We start from the raw sequence: 8,417 nt of genomic DNA, 5'->3' as shown, positions 1-8,417 counted from the left end.
GGATATTCCATGGCTCTGTGAACCGTAAGAGTCATTTGAGCCTGAAATTCAAGAATTTAAAGCTGTCTGTGTAAGCCCTCTGATATGTTCTGCTTCCCATTCTTTCCTGGTTTTCTGTCTTGTCTCTATTTCCAGTTATCTTAGTTTGGAGTTATTGACTTACACATTTTCCACAGGTTCTTCTCCCAACCTTGGTCTCTACCCACTTCTCTGGCCAAGTTTCCAGGGTGCCCTGGCTGAATCCTCATGTTGGATCTTAGGTACAGTTTTAGTCTGTGTTAGACAAGGAGTTTGTGGCTGAAGCTGTGGCAGTGATATAAAAATCAGCTTTTCTTCATGCCTTAAGATCTTTATTTCCTGATTTTTTTATTATTCACTTCAGGAATGGAAAGGAAACCTGTGGCAGGATGGTGCTATGCTGCCTCATCCCTTTATTGTGCCCTTTATTAAGATCATGGTAATTCCGTGTTCCTCAGCAAGGACCTGTGATGCTTTTATTGACAAAACCCCAAAAGTACATGGGATATTCTTCATTCTCCTGCTCTGCACAAAGCGTTGCAATCTGTGGGCAGAGTTTGCTGAGCACAACCTGGGTGAAAAGGCCCTGCTGTCCATGACAGGCAGAGCTCAGCACCTCCTCCAGGCATGTCCTGAAGTGGTACCTTATCAGGAAATTATTTTAAAGATTGGTTTAACAATTTTTAATAGGTGTTAACAATAAGTTAAATATGTAACAAATATGGTTTGCAGTTAATGCTTCAGATTTCCTCCTGAGGCAATGAATTTTTTTCTGAGAGCCCAGAAGGTCACTTGGGTAACAGTAAAAGTGAAGTTTTTCATACATAAGGAAATTGAATTTTCAGAAGGAACTCATCAATGTCGTCCAAAAAGACACTTTTCCTTTCACAGGGGCTGGTCTCATCTGTCTGGATGTTCCTTTCCCATCTATCACTTATTCCTGATGTGGAAATAATGCAATGGCAGATGCGTTTTGGAAAACCCACAATGTTTTGAATGGCTTCAGTTCTTTGTTTCAGGGTAGGGAATTTATTTTCACTTTCTTAGCAGCATAGATCCATCCTTGAAAAGCATAAACCTGATGGACCTAAAAGCTCCCTGCAAACAAAAAGGAGGAGAAATACAGTAAGCATTAAAATTTTACAATCTTAAGCTGGTGTCTTCATTTCTAGGCAGTTTTCACAACATCAAAACACCAGGAATGAGAATAATGTTGAGATGGGAGTTAAAACATCTTTCATTCCTACAGGCTGCAAATGAGTGTTTTAGTGCAGGAAGGAGCCAAATGAGTTGATGGCTTAGCCGGGGTTTCTCCCCCAGGCTGTGAGGTGCCAACAGCTCCGGAGGAGCTGCTGCAGGACCTCCTGGTGCAAGGGGAAGGTTTGCACTGAGGCGGACGGGCAGTGGATTTTCCTCTCTGTGTCATCTTTCAGGAACTGCTTGAGCTACAACCTCTGCCAATACTTTCCTGTCCGGCAGAACTGAGTACTCTTCCAAAACATTCCTCCTGCTCAAGTGGCCTTAAAAGAGAAGTTACCAGGAAAATGAGATTTCCCACTGTTTGGGCTTTTCGATTGCCTCTTTGTTCTCATCTTCTCTCCTCTTGTGCCCTCTGGCTTCATCCCCTTATTCCTCCATTGTCTTTGCATTCAGCTGCTTTCCTGGTTCATCTCTGTCTCCAAAATGCTGTGAAAGGAGTGTGACATTTGCTGCTGTTCCTGTGCCCACTCCTCCTGTTCCTTCCCTGGACCTGTTTGCAGCTCTGGGACAGAGACCTGGTTTGGATCGGTCCAGTGCCTGGCATTTTGGGGAGCAGGCCTTTAAACCTTTAAGAGGGTCTAAATTAGGTTGGATAATAATAAAACAATAGAGCCCTGGGTGACCTGTCACGCACGTCCGTGCCTTTTCTCTCTGGAGCAGACATCCTGCCATTAAGCTGCTTAACGTCCTGAGTGTGTGCATAATCCATTTCCCTGCACTGTGCTGTGGGATTCTGGCGTGCCTCTCTATACAGAAATACAAACTGCAAAGTGGCAGCAAGTGGGACTGACAGGCAGAAGGGGCACCATAAAAGATTCTTGCTCCTGGGCAGGTGAAAATCTTGCTCGGTCCCAACAGCAGCAGGTCCCGAGGGATGGGAGATCGGAATAAGTCTGTGGGCACAGTTTGGAACAGTCAGAATTTTTGGAGGTGTATGATTCTTGCTGAAGACTGATGTGTGAGTTTAGCAGAGGAAGAGATTCTGCAGTTTGTATGTTGTGCTAGCAGTTTCTTAGTGTGGACGACACTTTTTGTCAGTCAGGTGAACCCGGTGAGGTTTCTCTTCACTCAGGTTTTGGATGTGGACACTGAATTGCCTGAATGTGCTGGATTTATTCAGAAAGGTACCAGCACAGCACAAATTACCCACGAGTAACTCTGTAAGCCAATGACCAATTACCTCAATAACTAGCTATTTGCATAATGCACTCCCAATTATGCATGCGGGATAATAATTGCATGCACAACTGCTGTAAGTGATTGCAGGTGCAGCAGTGTGGCTGTGATCACGTGAGCATGGACTGCACAAACATCTGGGTGTGAGCAGCAACCACAGGGCTGCTACAGACCCAGGGATTTCGGGCTTTGTTTTGTCCTGGGAAGATCCTGCTCCCCGGATCACTCCCTGGAATTGCATGTGTTTTCCAGCTCTTCAGTAGCAAAGGCTGTTGTGGTTCCCCCTTCCTGTTAGTGACAACATGGAGGGAGATGGGAACAGCTGGATGGATTTATGCAGGGAATTCTATAATAAGGAGCTAAAATGCCACCCAGCAGTGTTTCTAAAGCAGGTCAGTCATTTCACACACTATTCCATCTTACATCTCTTATGTATTATTAATTGGGAAGCTTTTCCTTGTGGTTGATGTATCTTTCCCCAAATGATCTGTTGTGTGAATGTTTCATGAGGAGGGACTCTAATCTCATTTCATCACTTTGCAAGGAACCCCCCAAAGCTTCTTAGAAAGCCAAAGCTCCTTAAAGACAATTGAGGAGTTTCATTGCAAGCACACAATTTGTTTTTATTGCAAGAGTAAATGTGGTAACACACGGAGCATGACACTCCTGTCCAGCCCAGTCCTGTCATGTGCTAATGGATGAACACCCATGGAAACATTTCTTTGCATCTCCTGATACCAGAAGTGATGCCCTGTCTCCAGTCAAACCCCTGCTGCTCCCAGCCATCCTGGAGCAGAGGTGCTGCTCAGACAGGGTAGCTCTCACAGGTGTGGGCTTAACTCGGGTTTTAAGAGCTGGATTTGCAATTCCTTATGGCCAGGATGTGAAGGAGCTTCTCCAGGCAGCATAGAGTTCTTCCTTCCTTCCCACCCCTTCAGCTGCTGCTTCCCATGTGCCCAGCCCAAAAACCAGCTCCTGGCCACCTTTTCTCCCCCCCCAGCTCTCCACTCGGAATATTTTGACCATGTCAAAGAATTGAATATTTCATTTGAAGTGAATTTTTCCTGTGTCTGGTTTGTTGAAACCTTCTTAGAGTGAAATTAACTTGGAAGCTCCTGGACCTGATGAGGAATTGAGCTGACATCTGTAGCTCTACAGATCTGCTCTGCAGAGAGAAATCCCCAATGGGGTGTTCCTTGGACAAACTAAGATCTTTTTAGCTCGGTATTTCTGTGCATTAACATTGGATTTCGCATCTCAATGATTATGGTTCGAGGATTTTTTTCCTGATTTGGTATGAAATAGATGAAATTCCTCTGCATTAGGTAAACTTACATATTTAATATCTTGACTGCATATTTGCTGTATAGTGACGTTTAAAAAACCAAACACACCAACCCCATCCTTTATTGCCTCCCATCTATCTCTGAGACAAAGGTCTGTGCTCAGGAAAAAGTAGCACGAAGGTGAAGCAGGTAAAGCAGTTGCTTTGTCCTTCCCACATGTGGAGAAAGATCAGAGGCTGCTGCAAATCCATTTTACTCAAGGAATCAGTGATCTGCAACAAAAATCTTATGCTCATGGCCAATGGATACAATGGGAATTTGGAGACTTATCTGTATAAATGAATATATTGGTGTTTGTGCTGGGGGACTGGGCATGACTCTTTTGTAGCAGGTCCAGTGATAATCTGTTTTAACAGAAATAATCTTAATTGTAAGCTTGTCCCCTGTGTGTATGGGTGGGTGGCAGTTCCTGGAGCTCCTGGGAGCCCTGGGCTGGGATGAGCACAGAGGGAGATGTCACAGGAGTGACCCAGAGTTTTCCTTCTGGAGTTATGGTTCAGGAGGTGTCGATTCAGTTGTTGGGTCTGTCACACACACAGGCATGGCCTTGGCTGAGCTGTGAAACTGCTCCTCCTCTGTGAAATGAGGCTTCACAGGCTTTGAATTTCCCTCTCCTGTCTGTTGTGGTTGTAGTCCCTCAGTCCCCACAGTCCCTGTGGTGTTTCTCCCTGGGAGGAAGCACAGACACTGCTCTGAGAACTGTATTTTACATGGCATAGCCTGAACTGTAGCTCTATTAATACAAAGATAAACAGAATTTAAATTCAGTTTGACCTTCTGTGGCAGCTGTGACAAAGCGTGGCATGTTTGAAGTTTGGATACAATTATTTGGAATTGCTAAACACCACACTTCAGTCATGACCTTTAGCTGGCACTGAGGCCAAAGGAGGGCCCTGATTTTAACTTCTGAACTGCAAATCACCCCAGTGGAAAGAGACTTCAGAAGCCATTATAATCACAGGGAATGTTTGAAAGTGTGTAGAAGCTATAAGCAAAATATTTCTTTTACACACTTGTCTGCATTTAAGCCATAAATCTGTCTACTATGAGAGTGTTTTACTGGTGTAGAGAAGACAAGTAAGCTGAGATCATAGCCGACATGTCCTATAAGGCTTTACTGAAAATCATTGCTTTTTAATCCCTTTATCCCTGTTATTTCCTACCACTGTGAAAATCCAGCGGCAGGAAAGCTGGCACAGTGTAGGACAGATGCATAATATGTAATGCTAAGCAGGCAAAAATCCCTCTGTTTGTATAATGCTCCAAACACATTAGAAATGTCAATGTTAGTGCTGAGTGTCCTACATAAACACAAATAAATTATCAATACTCAGCTGATCATACAAAACTTGTTGGATGTGGTGTCTTGATATATGAATAATCATTTAATTAGTCAGTGGAAGATGTCCCTGCTCATGGCAGGGGGTTGAAATGAGATGATATGAAAGGTCCAACCCAAACCGTTCTCCGTGATAATTAAAATCACCCAGAAAAGTTGACCTAGAGTAGTTTATATTGAGTTGTGTGCTTCAGGTGTCCAACACCTGATCTCACACCTTTGATTTTTTCTTTTCCTTGAGTTATTTTTCCCTGCATAAACACTGAAAACCCGCTTAGACAGTAGGATGGAGCCGGAATGTCCCGAGGGCATCTGGAAATGTTCAGGTGCATGATGCTTCCGTGATCTCCACATTAAAGCCTCCTCCTGGCTGGAGTACAAATTTAATCAGCTGAGCTACATCCTCTCTGGCTGGAAGGTCTGGGAGCCCTGAAGTTGGCTGGGCAGGGCACTGGTGGGGACTGTTTGTACTACAAGGGTGAGGATGGCTGCAGTGGAAGAGCTCGAGGAGGGCTCCCGGCAGCGGCGGTGACAGCGAGACACCACGATGCTCCTCGTGTTCAGGGAAATGGGTGATTTGTAGGAGTTTTCTCTTCCTTACATGTGTGTTTTGAGAGGGAATGTTTGAAGACGCACTTGGCAGTAAGTGCAGTGCTGTGTGTGTGAGATTCGCGTGAGCAGCAACAGCAACAGTTTCCTCCCAAAGGGAATTGCAGCGACTCCAGCTCATCCTGCCTGGCTGGTGTGGAGCAAGGACAGAGCCTCTGCCCAATGCCCAGCTGCTCCTCGTTGCCTTAGGGTGGCATTAGGGGCATCCCCAATCCTTTGGATTATCGAGTGTTTAATGAGGAAGATCAGAAATTGTGTGTTTCTCTCTGGTTGCCCAGAGCAGCTGGGGCTGCCCCTGGATCCCTGGCAGTGTCCAAGGCCAGGCTGGACAGGGCTTGGAGCAGCCTGGGAGAGTGGAAGGTGTCCCTGCCCATGGCAGGGGTGGGATGGGATGAGCTTTAAGGTCCCTTCCAAACCAACCGTTCTGGGATTCTGTGATCCTGTGATTCTCCTGCTCTCCCAGGGAGGAGATTGGATTGATGGGCTCTTCTGACATGCTGAGCATAGCTCAGTTCCTGTTGGAATCAGAGGTTTTATTGTCCAGGCAGCAGAAGTGCAGCAGGGCCTGAGCTTTGCTCAAGTGGCACCCACCTGGTGCAGGACAGGCGGGTCCTTGCACACCCACCCCAGCATTCCCTGCATCCTTCCCTCTGTTCCTACCTCTCCTCTTTTACCAGCCAAGGTTATTAAACTGCTGTTTCTACAGTTCAGGCTGCAAATTGGAGCTAATTAACATGTGCACAACCTCTTCTCTGTGTTATTGACCATGGAGGACAAAGCCTTTGAGCCGCCTCTTCCTCTCTCGCCTTGCTCTGTGTGCTTCCCTGGCAGCTTTGCCAGAGCAGCTCCCAGGCTGGAGCATGGCTCTTCCAAAAGGGCAGCTGTAGGGACACAACCCCAACTGGATAAATTAGAATTTGTCTGATCTTTTAATCTACGGCAAGAGAACATATGGAGCATCGTGGCAGAGTCAGTTTGAGATTTTGACAACAAAAATATGGGTTCTTTCAGCCATAATAATTTAAAACAATGGTTCATTTTTGTGCTGCCCCTGACATACAGTAGAAACTGTGAGAGACTGACAGGTTCTGGAGCTGTTCTCATCCCACTTTAAAAACATGGGCCTTAGGAAATGACTTTGTACCCAACCAACAAGCAGATTTCCAATTATTTTACTAAATAAATACAAGTATTCTATAAAAGGAGCTGTGACTCTTAGAAGGTATTTTTCCATACGGTGAAGTCAATCAAAGGGAATGTGCTGCTTTCAGATAATGTTCCAGGAAGGAATGCAGAGAGCAGAGCTGAGGAGCTGCCATGCTGAGTCCCAGAGCAGAGGAGCCCTCGGAGGCCCCGCCTGCTCCAACAGCCCCGGATCCCCCTCTGCCCCCAGCCATCCACGGCTTCCTACAGCCCCTCCAGCTCCTGCACTGCTCAGAGTTTTATTTAAGTTTTCATTTTTTTATTCAAAGGGATAGAGACATTTTACAGTCCATCAGTGACTGTTACGTTGCATTTCAGCATCCCACCATCCCCATTTGTGGCAGGGCTGTGATATCGGATCATGGAATGGTTTGGATTGGGAGGAACCTTAAAAGCCGTCTCATTCCACCCCCTGCCATGGGCAGGGACACCTTCCACTATCCCAGATTGCTCCAAGCCCCATCTAACCTGGCCTGGGACACTTCAGGGATGGAGCAGCTTCTCTGGGCACCTGGTTTATGGAGAACAAAGAACTCCAGAGCAGAGCATGTATTTGGCCAACTTCGGATCAGAAGTTTGTAGTCGGGCTGGGAACTGAACCCAAAGATTTTGAGTTACTAATCCAGGCCTGGCTGATCACCCAACCCTGGGAGTTATCAAAATACATTTAAAGGATTTTTATGTCTTGTGTGGAACTGTGGCCTTGTGCTGTTGATGCTCAGGGGGTGGCTGAGCAGAGCTGCTTCCCGCTGGTCTGGCTGCCTGTGGCTTTCACATGCAAACTGCAAGGCCAGAGGAGGCTGCTGGCCAAGGAGCCTCTGTCCTTATGTGCTGGGCCATGGGGGTGACTGTCCATCATCCCTGAGTACCCACACATCAGGTGCTTGTCAAAATCCTACACCAAACCCCTCTGCTTTTGACCTGGAAATCCATGCAAGGAAGCCAACAGGAGACCTGGTTGTACATGAGGAATGCCAGAGCACAGGCCAAGGTGAAACCCAACAGAATGGTAAAATATCAGTGAAAAGGCTGAGTCTCCTGTGTATTTTAAAGCATTTACTAGAACTTAACAGAGCATTATCCCTCGCTAAGGAATGATAAGATGGCTGCAAGAGCAGCTCCTATAGACCCTGCTCCTATAAAATTGAGTTGGTTTTATATCTAGTAAATTTTAAAGGCCTTTCTTTAGACTTATGGATTTATTAAAAATAAAAAAAAAAGGTTTATTCTTGATGTCTGGAGCACATTATTGCAGTAACCTCACTGCTGGACCACAGCTTTGGCACAACACACACATCCATAATGAGGGACTGCCTGTTCTGGGGAGGTTTTATTACAAAAGAAAGTGCACAAGTATATTAGGAAGAAAGGGGGAAAACAGAGAAGTCTATTTTTTTGGCAAAGCCTTGTATTATAGATCTCATTTCTCTGGTTGCAGCTGCCTTTAGGCACTCATTTCAGCGAGC

Source organism: Corvus cornix, chromosome 12 (genome assembly GCF_000738735.6).
Source record: "Corvus cornix cornix isolate S_Up_H32 chromosome 12, ASM73873v5, whole genome shotgun sequence".
Lineage (NCBI taxonomy): Eukaryota > Metazoa > Chordata > Aves > Passeriformes > Corvidae > Corvus > Corvus cornix.
The sequence above is the reverse complement of the archived record's forward strand: the minus strand, read 5'-3'. Positions refer to the sequence as shown.